Raw genomic sequence first — 14,901 nt, 5'->3', positions numbered from 1 at the left:
GCGACTCGGGCGGCCCCCCAACCCTAGCTAGTGTCGCCGCCGTCCATCCTCTCTCTACCGCTGCCGGAGGACGTCGTGGGGCAAAGCCGCGCGGCTGACAGCAGCGGCAGGGATCCTCCTCGCGTCAACGGGCGGCACTCGGGCACGACGGGGGTCACTTGTTGGCCGGCGCGTCGATCTGCGAGCGGGGCCTAGTCCCGGCGGCTTATGGCTTCAGCGGCGGCGGCGTGGGGCTACTCGCGCGGGCGCAGAGCTGCTAGTGGGTGGATTTGGGCGGCGGCTTGGGGGCGCGGTGCCTCGGGCGGGGGACTGCTCGCTGGCTCGGCTGCGGCGTCCCGTGGCTGGCGGCGCTGGTGTGGAGGTTGGGGCACGCGCGGCTGGACGGGTGACGCGCCGTGCGCGGCCGGTGCTGGCCCTGCTGCCCCGTGTTGCTCCAGATTTGGCGGGCCGCGGCGTTTCTCATGCACCCCTCCCCTCGTTCGCGACTGTGCCGTGTTGGTCCTTATGGCAAGCTCTTGTTCTGGGCAGTCCTGCTTGTACGGGGGAAGGGGAGGTGGAGGGAGTCCCAGGATCCACGGCGACGGGCTCTGCTCCTTTTCGTGGTAAGTTGGGGGTGCTCTGCTCCCCTCTCATGGCCTGCGTCGGTGGCCGGAGGTGTGCCAGGTCTTGGATCTCAGGCGATTTGGTCGTGTTTGGCTCCTGGAGAAATCCTTGCAAAAAAATATTGTTGATGCCGGTGACGGCGGCTGTCGGTGTCAAAACCGGCGGATCTCGGGTAGGGGGTCCCGAACTATGCGTCTAAGGCGGATGGTAACAGGAGACAGGGAACACGATGTTTTACCCATGTTCGGGCCCTCTTGATGGAGGTAAAATCCTACGTCCTGCTTGATTAATATTAATGATATGGGTAGTACAAGAGTAGATCTACCACGAGATCGGAGAGGCTAAACCCTAGAAGCTAGCCTATGGTATGATTGTATGTTGTCCTACGGACTAAAACCCTCCGGTTTATATAGACACCGGATAGGTTAGGGTTACACAAGGTCGGTTACAAAGGGGGAGATACACATATCCGTATTGCCTAGCTTGCCTTCCACGCCAAGTAGAGTCCCATCCGGACACGAGACGAAGTCTTCAATCTTGTATCTTCATAGTCTAACAGTCCGGCCCATGGAGATAGCCCGGCTGTCCGGAGACCCCCTAATTCAGGACTCCCACAGTAGCCCCTGAACCAGGCTTTCAATGACGATGAGTCCGGCGCGCAGTATTGTCTTCAGCATTGCAAGGCGGGTTCCTCCTTCGAATATACCACGGAAGAATTTGAATATAAGGATAGTGTCCGACCCTGCAAAATAAATTCCACATACCACCGTAGAGAGAATAATATTTCCACAAATCCAATTTGAAAACTTGTTTTGGCAATGACATTATGTCACGGCCTCGTGATTATTCGAACTGTTTCCTTTAACTAGCCCCGCACATAACGCGAGGCAGTTTTTAGACACGTCTTGTCAAAGCAGAGATCGTGTCCCCTTAACATGGGATTCTCATCAATACGGGTGTGGGTAACCCAACCGCGCCATCGATTACGGCGCTTGGGGGATAAGCGAGTTTTACCAGGCTAGTGGGGACGCTTAGTTTCGTCTGCCCATATAAAGGGATAAGGATTTACCTTTTCTTCCATGCCTTCTTCCTCCTTTGCTCATCCACCTTCGCACACTCGAGCTCCAGCGCCCAAGTTCGCATTTCCCACCTCGACCTTCTCCAACCATGTCCGGAGCGGGAGGCAGGTGGATGGTCTCCTCTGTCATGGAGGGACACGTCAAGAAGCTGAGGAGAGCCGGATACTTGCCCGACGACATCGCGCACCGGCTCCCAGAGGAGGGGCAGCTCATCCTCACTCCCAGGCCCCATGAGAGGGTAGTGTTCCTCACCCATTTCCTCTGCGGACTAGGATTTCCTCTTCACCCATTTGTCCGGGGTCTCATGTTCTACTACGGCCTGGATTTCCACGATCTGGACCCGAACTTCATCCTCAACATCTCGGCGTTTATCGTCATGTGCGAGGCCTTCCTCCGCATCAAGCCCCACTTCGGCTTATGGTTGAAGACCTTCGATGTCAAGCCGAAGGTAGTGGGCGGCCGCCAGGCGGAGTGCGGAGGCGCCATGGTGGGCAAGATGCCCAATGTTACATGGCTCGAGGGCTCCTTCGTGGGGACCATAAAGGGGTGGCAATCGGGGTGGTTCTACATCACCGAGCCGCGTGACCCTGCATGGGCAGCGGCCCCCGAGTTCCGATCTGGCATCTCCACGCAGCTCACCTCCTGGAAAGAGAAGGGCCTGTCCTGGGGTAGTTCGGAAGAGCTGACCGGACTCCAAACATGTATTCAAAACATGGTGAACAAGAAGCTCAAACTCATCAACGTAGTCCAGGTCATGCTCGTCCGCCGGATCCTCCCATGTCAACAATGGGCCTTCAACTTATGGGAGTTCGACCCGGCCCAGCACCAAACTCTGAACAGGCTCTTCGATACAGCACACGAGAATGCCTAGAAGGTGCTATTCAAGGGTGCCGAGGTTCCTCCCCCTACTACCGAGGATCGCGGATTCTGCGCGAAGCGCCAAGCCAGCGCGGTAAGCTATTTTACCTCTTACAGGGTACTTGTTTTTCATAGTTCAACTCTATGCGGGATCTAAGCTCCCGTTCCTTTGACAGGACTGGCAGGAAATGGCCGGACAGATCGACTGTCCAGCTCCCTTACCCCGAAGGCCCAGCAAACGCTCTCCTGACGGAGATGCTGACTCCGGCTCCTTACAAGGTGCCAGAGAAGACCAAGAAGGCCAAGGGAACCCGAAAGAGTTCCCGACGCCAGGTGTTATCGGACTCATCGTCCGATGACTCTGCGGCACACTCCTCCCCCGAAGACGAGGAAGAAGAAGAAGATGCTCCCCCTCCATTTGGGGGAGATAAGAAAAGGAAGGCCGCCCCAACTGGGGGGCGAAGGGTTCAAGAAGGGAAGGACTCTCCTTCTGGACAGTTCCACCGCCGCCGACGAAGGCAAAGACGAGTGGTTGCCCAGGGCCAAGCCCCTGGGGAGATCGTAAGTATACGGATACCGGAGTAACTCATAGCATTCCTTTGTCGCACTGCTTTCCCTAACGCCGAACATGATTATGCAGGCCGCCACGAGCTAGTATCGATGTATCATCGGACGGCTCCCTGGGCTCATCGGATATGGATAGCAATCCACTTCCGACCGCCACCTCCCCTTGCCCTGCGGATGACGCCGAGGTATTGTCTCAAGAGACACCAGGACGAGGGGAGACAGTCCCGGAGGCACCTCAAGGCGACCGTCCGGACTTCGGGGGCAGAGGGAACGGGGCCCCTGAGGGCTCCGAGTTCGGCCCTCAGCCGAACACCGCGTCGGAACCTCCAGTGGTTCCGGACTCGGGCAGGCGGCCTCCTTCCAAGAGGGGCAAGACGCCTGTGCCAGTGACCTCTGTCCATCCAGAGGCGCCGGACAGTCTACTAGAAGTGCTTCGCAGCGCTTCCATCGACGAGGAGCACCGTACTATTATGAGTGCGGTGGTCCAGAAGGTTCCGTCCGCCAAGAGCGGATTGACTGAAGCTTGTGCCAGCCTTCTTACATGCTTTGAGGTAAGTGTTAAAATATAGGAAAAATATTGCCGCATAGAAAGTAGCTCCTGATGCTTTGTTCGGTGTTCACAAAGAAAAGCCGAACAGAGGATCAAACAATATCGCAGGAGTCTAATTTAAGTATGTCAATATGTGTATGCAGGCTTCGCTGCTGGCCTCAGCCGCACTGACTGCGGAGGTCGCCTCACTGAAGCAGGACCTCGAGGGGTGCAAGAAAGAGCTCGACCTTGCCAAGAGGCAGCTCGAGGAGAACAAGGGTAAGTAATACCCTGTCTATAGATATGTATATATAAAAGAAGACACGATTGCAAAATGACAGGATCATCGTATGTTTGCCAGGGGCCACGACCGAGGTGACAACCCTGAAGCAAGCGCTAACCAAGGCCGAAGATAAAGCGGCCAAGGAGCGCACCGAGCGGGAAAAGCAAGAGGCTCGTGTGGGCGAGGTGCAGCAAGAGCTCCAGGCTCTCGTGTCGAAGTATGAGGCGTTGGAGCATGACTCGAAGACGCGAGAGTCCGAGCTTACCGCCGCCCGTGAAAGTGCCAAGAGTGCCAAGGCCGAAGCACAGAAGGCCCTCCAGGAGATTGATGCAATGACGAAGATAGCGGCGGGTAAGGCATGTTGGAAATATGCCCTAGAGGCAATAATAAATTAGTTATTATTATATTTCCTTGTTCATGATAATCGTTTATTATCCATGCTAGAATTGTATTGATAGGAAACTCAGATACATGTGTGGATACATAGACAACACCATGTCCCTAGTAAGCCTCTAGTTGACTAGCTCGTTGATCAATAGATGGTTACGGTTTCCTGACCATGGACATTGGATGTCATTGATAATGGGATCACATCATTAGGAGAATGATGTGATGGACAAAGACCCAATCCTAAGCCTAGCACAAGATCATGTAGTTCGTATGCTAAAGCTTTTCTAATGTCAAGTATCATTTCCTTAGACCATGAGATTGTGCAACTCCCGGATACCGTAGGAGTGCTTTGGGTGTGCCAAACGTCACAACGTAACTGGGTGGCTATAAAGGTACACTACAGGTATCTCCGAAAGTGTCTGTTGGGTTGGCACGAATCGAGACTGGGATTTGTCACTCCGTGTAAACGGAGAGGTATCTCTGGGCCCACTCGGTAGGACATCATCATAATGTGCACAATGTGATCAAGGAGTTGATCACGGGATGATGTGTTACGAAACGAGTAAAGAGACTTGCCGGTAACGAGATTGAACAAAGTATCGGGATACCGATGATCGAATCTCGGGCAAGTATCGTACCGCTAGACAAAGGGAATTGTATACGGGATTGATTAAGTCCTTGACATCGTAGTTCATCCGATGAGATCATCGTGGAACATGTGGGAGCCAACATGGGTATCCAGATCCCGCTGTTGGTTATTGACCGGAGAGTCATCTCGGTCATGTCTGCATGTCTCCCGAACCCGTAGGGTCTACACACTTAAGGTTCGGTGATGCTAGGGTTATAGAGATATTAGTATGCGGTAACCCGAAAGTTGTCCGGAGTCCCGGATGAGATCCTGGACGTCACGAGGAGTTCCGGAATGGTCCGGAGGTAAAGATTTATATATGGGAAGTCTTGTTTTGGTTGCCGGAAAAGTTTCGCGCATTATCGGTATTGTACCGGGAGTGCCGAAAGGGGTCCGGGGGTCCACCAAGGGGGTCCACCTGCCCCGGGGGGGCACATGGGCTGTAGGGGTGTGCGCCTTGGCCTATATGGGCCAAGGGCACCAGCCCCAAGAGGCCCATGCGCCAAGAGATAAGGGAAAGAAAGAGTCCTAAAGGGGGAAGGCACCTCCTAGGTGCCTTGGGGAGGATGGACTCCTCCCTGGCCGCACCCTTCCTTGGAGGAAGGGCCAAGGCTGCGCCACCCCTCTCCCTTGGCCCTATATATAGTGGCGGGAAGGGAGGGTAGCCACACCTAAGCCCTGGCGCCTCCCTCTCCCTCCCATGACACATCTCCCTCCTCCCGCAGCGCTTGGCGAAGCCCGTTGGAATCCCGCTACTTCCACCACCACGCCGTCGTGCTGCTGGATCTCCATCAACCTCTCCTTCCACCTTGCTGGATCAAGAAGGAGGAGACATCGCTGCTCCGTACGTGTGTTGAACGCGGAGGTGTCATCCGTTCGGCGCTAGGATCATCGGTGATTTGGATCACGACGAGTACGACTCCATCAACCCCGTTCTCTTGAATGCTTCCGAGCGCGATCTACAAGGGTATGTAGATCCACTCCTCCCTCTTTGCTAGATGACTCCATAGATAGATCTTGGTGACATGTAGGAAAATTTTGAATTTATGCTACGTTCCCCAACAGTGGCATCATGAGCTAGGTCTATGCGTAGTTTCTATGCACGAGTAGAACACAAAGTAGTTGTGGGCGTTCATTTTGTTCAATATGCTTACCGTTACTAGTCCAATCTTGATTCGGTGGCATTGTGGGATGAAGCGGCCCGGACCGACCTTACACGTACTCTTACGTGAGACTGGTTCCACCGACTGACATGCACTAGTTGCATAAGGTGGCTAGCGGGTGTCTGTCTCTCCCACTTTAGTCGGAACGGATTCGATGAAAAGGGTCCTTATGAAGGGTAAATAGCAATTGGCATATCACGTTGTGGTTTTTGCGTAGGTAAGAAACGTTCTTGCTAGAAACCCATAGCAGCCACGTAAAATATGCAAACAACAATTAGAGGACGTCTAACTTGTTTTTGCAGGGTATGCTATGTGATGTGATATGGCCAAAAGGATGTGATGAATGATATATGTGATGTATGAGATTGATCATGTTCTTGTAATAGGAATCACGACTTGCATGTCGATGAGTATGACAACCGGCAGGAGCCATAGGAGTTGTCTTAATTTATTTATGACCTGCGTGTCAACATAAACGTCATGTAATTACTTTACTTTATTGCTAACCGTTAGCTGTAGTAGTAGAAGTAATAGTTGACGAGACAACTTCATGAAGACACGATGATAGAGATCATGATGATGGAGATCATGGTGTCATGCCGGTGACGATGATGATCATGGAGCCCCGAAGATGAAGATCAAAAGGAGCAATATGATATTGGCCATATCATGTCACTATTTGATTGCATGTGATGTTTATCATGTTTATACATCTTATTTGCTTAGAACGACGGTAGTAAATAAGATGATCCCTCACTAAAATTTCAAGAAGGTGTTCCCCCTAACTGTGCACCATTGCAAAAGTTCGTCGTTTCGAAGCACCACATGATGATCGGGTGTGATAGATTCTTATGTTCGAATACAACGGGTGTTGACGAGCCTAGCATGTACAGACATGGCCTCGGAACACATGCGAAACACTTAGGTTAACTTGACGAGCCTAGCATGTACAGACATGGCCTCGGAACACAAGAGACCGAAAGGTCGAGCATGAGTCGTATGGTAGATACGATCAACATGAAGATGTTCACCGATGTTGACTAGTCCGTCTCACATGATGATCGGACATGGCCTAGTTGACTCGGATCATGTAATCACTTAGATGACTAGAGGGATGTCTATCTGAGTGGGAGTTCACAAGATGAACTTAATTATCCTGAACATAGTCAAAAGGTCTTCGCAAATTATGTCGTAGCTCGCGCTTCAGTTCTACTGTTTAGATATGTTCCTAGAGAAAATTTACTTGAAAGTTGATAGTAGTAATTATGCAGACTAGGTCCGTAAACTAAGGTTTGTCCTCATTGCTTCATAGAAGGCTTATGTCCTTAATGCACCGCTCAGTGTGCTGAACCTCGAACGTTGTCTATGGATGTTGCGAACATCTGACATACACATTTTGATAACTACGTGATAGTTCAGTTAAACGGCTTAGAGTTGAGGCACCGAAGACGTTTTGAAACGTCGCGAAACATATGAGATGTTTCGAGGGCTGAAATTGGGATTTCAGGCTCGTGCCCACGTCAAGAGGTATAAGACCTCCGACGATTTTCTTAGCCTGCAAACTAAGGGAGAAAAGCTCAATTGTTGAACTTGTGCTCAGATTGTCTGAGTACAACAATCGCTTGAATCGAGTGGGAGTTGATCTTCCAGATGAAATAGTGATGGTTCTCCAAAGTCATTACCACCAAGCTGCTTGAGCTTCGTGATGAACTATAATATATCAGGGACATATATGATGATCCTTGAGATATTCGCGATGTTTGACACCACAAAAGTAGAGATCAAGAAGGAGCATCAATTGTTGATGGTTGGTGAAACCACTAGTTTCAAGAAGGGCAAGGGCAAAAAGGGATGCTTCATGAAACGGCAAATCAGCTGCTGCTCTAGTGAAGAAACCCAAGGTTGAACCCAAACCTGAGACTAAGTGCTTGTGTAATAAAGGGAACAGCCACTGGACAGAATTACCCTAGATACTTGGTAGATAAGAAGGTTGGCAAGGTCGATAGAAGTATATTGGATGTATTATGTTAATGTGTACTTTACTAGTACTCCTAGTAGCACTAGGGTATTAGATACCGGTTCGGTTGCTAAGTGTTAGTAACTCGAAATAAAAGCTACGGAATAAACGGAGACTAGATAAAGGTGAGATGACGATATGTGTTGGAAGTATTTCCAAGGTTGATCAAATATCGTACGCTCCCTCTACCATCGAGATTGGTGTTTGCGTTGAGCATAGACATGATTGGATTATGTCTATCGCAATACGGTTATTCATTTAAAGAGAATAATGGTTACTCTGTTTATTTGAATAATACCTTCAATGGTCTTACACCTAAAATGAATGGTTTATTGAATCTCGATCGTAGTGATACACATGTTCATGCCAAAAGATAGTAATGATAGTACCACCTACTTGTGGCACTGCCACGTAAGTCATATCGGTATGAAACGCATGAAGAAGCTCCATGTTGATGGATCTTTGGGCTCACTCGTTTTGAAAGGTTTGAGAGATGCGAACCATGTCTATTGGTGTATATGCATGAAGAAACTCCATGCAAATGGACCGTTTGGACTCACTTGATTTTGAATCACTTGAGACATGCAAATCATACCACATGGGCAAGATGACTGAAAGCCTCGTTTTCAGTAAAATGGAACTAGAAAGCAACTTGTTGGAAGTAATACATTTTGATGTGTGCAATCCAATGAGTGCTGAGGCATGTAGTGGATATCGTTATGTTCTTACTTCACAGATGATTTGAGTAGATGTTGAGTATATTTACTTGATGAATCACGAGTCTGAATTATTGAAAGGTTCAAGTAATTTCAGGGTGAAGTTGAAAGATCATCGTGACAAGAGGATAAAATATCTATGATATGATCATAGAGATGAATATCTGAATTACGAGTTTGGCACAAAATTAAGACATTGTGGAAATTGTTTCACAACTAATACAGCCTGGAACACCATAGTGTGATGGTTTGTCCGAACATCATAACTACACCCTATTGGATATGATGCATACCATGATGTCTCTTATCGAATTACCACGATTGTTTATGGGTTAGGCATTAAAGACAACCACATTCACTTTAAATAGGGCACCACGTAATTCCGATGAGATGACACCATATGAACTATGGTTTAGAGAAACCTAAGCTGTCATTTCTTAGAAGTTTGGGGCTGCGACGCTTATGTGAAAAAAATTTCAGGCTGATAAGCTCGAAGCCAAAGCGGATAAATGCATCTTCATAGGACACCCAAAACAGTTGGGTATACCTCCTGTCTCAGATCCGAAAGCAATAAGGGATTGTTTCTAGAATCGGGTCCTTTCTCGAGGAAAAGTTTCTCTTGAAAGAATTGAGTGGGAGGATGGCGGAGACTTGATGAGGTTATTGAACCGTCTCTTCAACTAGTGTGTGGCAGGGCACATGAGTTGTTCCTGTGGCACCTACACCAATTGAAGTGGAAGCTTATGATAGTGATCATGAAACTTCAGATCAAGTCACTACCAAACCTCGTGGGATGACAAGGATGCGTACTACTTCAGAGTGGTACGTAATCCTGTCTTGGAAGTCATGTTGCTAGACAACAATGAACCTACGAGCTATGGAGAAGCGATGGTGGGCCCGGATTCCGATAAATGGCTCGAGGCCATAAAATCCGAGAGAGGATCCATGTCTGAAAACAAAGTGTAGACTTTGGCAGAACGGCTCGATGGTCGTAAGGCTATTGAGTATAGATGGATTTTAAAAGGAAGACGGACAATGATGGTAGGTATCACCATTAAGAAAGCTCGACTTGTTGTTAAGATGTTTTCCGACAAGTTCAAGGAGTTGACTGCGATGAGACTTTCTCACTCGTAGCGATGCTAAGAGTCTGTTGGAATTATATTAGCAATTACTGCATTATTTGTGAAATCTTGCAGATAGGATGCCAAAAAACCATTGTTTCCTCGACGATTTTTGAGGAAAGGTTGTATGTGATACAACCGGAAGGTTTTGTTAATCCTGAAAGATGCTAATAAGTATGCAAAGCTCCAGCAATCCTTCTAAGGACTGGAGTAAGCATCTCGGAGTTGGAATATATGCTTTGATAAGATGATCAAAGTTTTGGGTGTATACAAAGTTTATGAGAAACTTGTATTTCCAAAGAAGTGAGTGGGTGCAATATAGATTTTCTGATAAATATATGTTGACATATTGTTGATCAGAAATGACGTAGAATTTCTGGAAAGCATATAGGGTTATTTGGAAAGTATTTTTCAATGGAAAGCCTGAATTAAGCTACTTGAACATTGAGCATCAAGATCTATAAGGATAGATCAAAACGCTTAATGGTACTTTCAAATGAGCACATACCTTGACATGATCTTGAAGGTGTTCAAGATGGACCAGTCAAAGAAGGAGTTCTTGCCTGAGTTGTAAGGTATGAAGTTAAGACTTAAAGCTCGACCACGGCAGAAGAAAGAGGAAGGACGAAGGTCGTCCCCTATGCTTTTGTCATAGGCTCTATACGGTATGCCATGCTGAGTACCGCACCTGATGTGTGCCTTGCCATGAGTCAGTCAAGGGGTACAAGAGTGATCCAAGAATGGATCACAAGACAGCGGTCAAAGTTATCCTTAGTAACTAGTGGACTAAGGAATTTTCTCGATTATGGAGGTGGTAAAAGAGTTCGTCGTAAAGGGTTACGTTGATGCAAGCTTAACACCTATCCGGATAGCTCTGAGTAGAGATACCGGATACGTATAATGGAGCAACAATTTAGAATAGCTCCAAGTAGAACAGTTATTTGTAATGGCTCCAAATATAGCGTAGTAGCTGCATCTACAAGATGACATAGAGATTTGCGAAGTACATACGGATCTGAAAGATTCAGACCCGTTGACTATAACATCTCTCACAAGCATAACATGTTCAAACCCAGAACTCATCGAGTGTTAATCACATGGTAATGTGAACTAGATTATTGACTCTAGTAACTCTTTGGGTGTTAGTCACATGGGGATGTGACCTTGAGTGTTAATCACATATCGATGTGAACTGGATTATTGACTCTAGTGCAAGTGGGAGACTGTTGGAAATATGCCCTAGAGGCAATAATAAATTAGTTATTATTATATTTCCTTGTTCATGATAATCGTTTATTATCCATGCTAGAATTGTATTGATAGGAAACTGAGATACATGTGTGGATACATAGACAACACCATGTCCCTAGTAAGCCTCTAGTTGACTAGCTCGTTGATCAATAGATGGTTACGGTTTCCTGACCATGGACATTGGATGTCATTGATAATGGGATCACATCATTAGGAGAATGATGTGATGGACAAAGACCCAATCCTAAGCCTAGCACAAGATCATGTAGTTCGTATGCTAAAGCTTTTCTAATGTCAAGTATCATTTCCTTAGACCATGAGATTGTGCAACTCCCGGATACCGTAGGAGTGCTTTGGGTGTGCCAAACGTCACAATGTAACTGGGTGGCTATAAAGGTACACTACAGGTATCTCCGAAAGTGTCTGTTGGGTTGGCACGAATCTAGACTGGGATTTGTCACTCCGTGTAAACGGAGAGGTATCTCTGGGCCCACTCGGTAGGACATCATCATAATGTGCACAATGTGATCAAGGAGTTGATCACGGGATGATGTGTTACGAAACGAGTAAAGAGACTTGCCGGTAACGAGATTGAACAAAGTATCGGGATACCGATGATCGAATCTTGGGCAAGTATCGTACCGCTAGACAAAGGGAATTGTATACGGGATTGATTAAGTCCTTGACATCGTGGTTCATCCGATGAGATCATCGTGGAACATGTGGGAGCCAACATGGGTATCCAGATCCCGCTGTTGGTTATTGACCGGAGAGTCATCTCGGTCATGTCTCCATGTCTCCCGAACCCGTAGGGTCTACACACTTAATGTTCGGTGATGCTAGGGTTATAGAGATATTAGTATGCGGTAACCCGAAAGTTGTCCGGAGTCCCGGATGAGATCCCGGACGTCACGAGGAGTTCCGGAATGGTCCGGAGGTAAATATTTATATATGGGAAGTCTTGTTTTGGTCGCCGGAAAAGTTTCGCGCATTATCGGTATTGTACTGGGAGTGCCGAAAGGGGTCCGGGGGTCCACCTGCCCCGGGGGGCCACATGGGCTGTAGGGGTGTGCGCCTTGGCCTATATGGGCCAAGGGCACCAGCCCCAAGAGGCCCATGCGCCAAGAGATAAGGGAAAGAAAGAGTCCTAAAGGGGGAAGGCACCTCCTAGGTGCCTTGGGGAGGATGGACTCCTCCCTGGCCGCACCCTTCCTTGGAGGAAGGGCCAAGGCTGCGCCACCCCTCTCCCTTGGCCCTATATATAGTGGCGGGAAGGGAGGGTAGCCACACCTAAGCCCTGGCGCCTCCCTCTCCCTCCCATGACACATCTCCCTCCTCCCGCAGCGCTTGGCGAAGCCCGTTGGAATCCCGCTACTTCCACCACCACGCCGTCGTGCTGCTGGATCTCCATCAACCTCTCCTTCCACCTTGCTGGATCAAGAAGGAGGAGACATCGCTGCTCCGTACGTGTGTTGAACGCGGAGGTGTCATCCGTTCGGCGCTAGGATCATCGGTGATTTGGATCACGACGAGTACGACTCCATCAACCCCGTTCTCTTGAATGCTTCCGAGCGCGATCTACAAGGGTATGTAGATCCACTCCTCCCTCGTTGCTAGATGACTCCATAGATAGATCTTGGTGACATGTAGGAAAATTTTGAATTTATGCTACGTTCCCCAACAGTGGCATCATGAGCTAGGTCTATGCGTAGTTTCTATGCACGAGTAGAACACAAAGTAGTTGTGGGCGTTGATTTTGTTCAATATGCTTACCGTTACTAGTCCAATCTTGATTCGGTGGCATTGTGGGATGAAGCGGCCCGGACCGACCTTACACGTACTCTTATGTGAGACTGGTTCCACCGACTGACATGCACTAGTTGCATAAGGTGGCTAGCGGGTGTCTGTCTCTCCCACTTTAGTCGGAACGGATTCGATGAAAAGGGTCCTTATGAAGGGTAAATAGCAATTGGCATATCACGTTGTGGTTTTTGCGTAGGTAAGAAACGTTCTTGCTAGAAACCCATAGCAGCCACGTAAAATATGCAAACAACAATTAGAGGACGTCTAACTTGTTTTTGCAGGGTATGCTATGTGATGTGATATGGCCAAAAGGATGTGATGAATGATATATGTGATGTATGAGATTGATCATGTTCTTGTAATAGGAATCACGACTTGCATGTCGATGAGTATGACAACCGGCAGGAGCCATAGGAGTTGTCTTAATTTATTTATGACCTGCGTGTCAACATAAACGTCATGTAATTACTTTACTTTATTGCTAACCGTTAGCTGTAGTAGTAGAAGTAATAGTTGACGAGACAACTTCATGAAGACACGATGATAGAGATCATGATGATGGAGATCATGGTGTCATGCCGGTGACGATGATGATCATGGAGCCCCGAAGATGAAGATCAAAAGGAGCAATATGATATTGGCCATATCATGTCACTATTTGATTGCATGTGATGTTTATCATGTTTATACATCTTATTTGCTTAGAACGACGGTAGTAAATAAGATGATCCCTCACTAAAATTTCAAGAAGGTGTTCCCCCTAACTGTGCACCGTTGCAAAAGTTCGTCGTTTCGAAGCACCACGTGATGATCGGGTGTGATAGATTCTTACGTTCGAATACAACGGGTGTTGACGAGCCTAGCATGTACAGACATGGCCTCGGAACACATGCGAAACACTTAGGTTAACTTGACGAGCCTAGCATGTACAGACATGGCCTCGGAACACAAGAGACCGAAAGGTCGAGCATGAGTCGTATGGTAGATACGATCAACATGAAGATGTTCACCGATGTTGACTAGTCCGTCTCACATGATGATCGGACACGGCCTAGTTGACTCGGATCATGCAATCACTTAGATGACTAGAGGGATGTCTATCTGAGTGGGAGTTCACAAGATGAACTTAATTATCCTGAACATAGTCAAAAGGTCTTCGCAAATTATGTCGTAGCTCGCGCTTCAGTTCTACTGTTTAGATATGTTCCTAGAGAAAATTTACTTGAAAGTTGATAGTAGTAATTATGCGGACTAGGTCCGTAAACTAAGGTTTGTCCTCATTGCTTCATAGAAGGCTTATGTCCTTAATGCACCGCTCAGTGTGCTGAACCTCGAACGTTGTCTATGGATGTTGCGAACATCTGACATACACATTTTGATAACTACGTGATAGTTCAGTTAAACGGCTTAGAGTTGAGGCACCGAAGATGTTTTGAAACGTCGCGAAACATATGAGATGTTTCGAGGGCTGAAATTGGGATTTCAGGCTCGTGCCCACGTCAAGAGGTATAAGACCTCCGACGATTTTCTTAGCCTGCAAACTAAGGGAGAAAAGCTCAATTGTTGAACTTGTGCTCAGATTGTCTGAGTACAACAATCACTTGAATCGAGTGGGAGTTGATCTTCCAGATGAAATAGTGATGGTTCTCCAAAGTCATTACCACCAAGCTGCTTGAGCTTCGTGATGAACTATAATATATCAGGGACATATATGATGATCCTTGAGATATTCGCGATGTTTGACACCACAAAAGTAGAGATCAAGAAGGAGCATCAATTGTTGATGGTTGGTGAAACCAGTAGTTTCAAGAAGGGCAAGGGCAAAAAGGGATGCTTCATGAAACGGCAAATCAGCTGCTGCTCTAGTGAAGAAACCCAAGGTTGAACCCAAAC

The sequence above is a fragment of the Triticum dicoccoides genome, chromosome 1A, assembly GCF_002162155.2.
Source record: "Triticum dicoccoides isolate Atlit2015 ecotype Zavitan chromosome 1A, WEW_v2.0, whole genome shotgun sequence".
Taxonomy (NCBI): Eukaryota; Viridiplantae; Streptophyta; class Magnoliopsida; order Poales; family Poaceae; genus Triticum; species Triticum dicoccoides.
The sequence above is the reverse complement of the archived record's forward strand: the minus strand, read 5'-3'. Positions refer to the sequence as shown.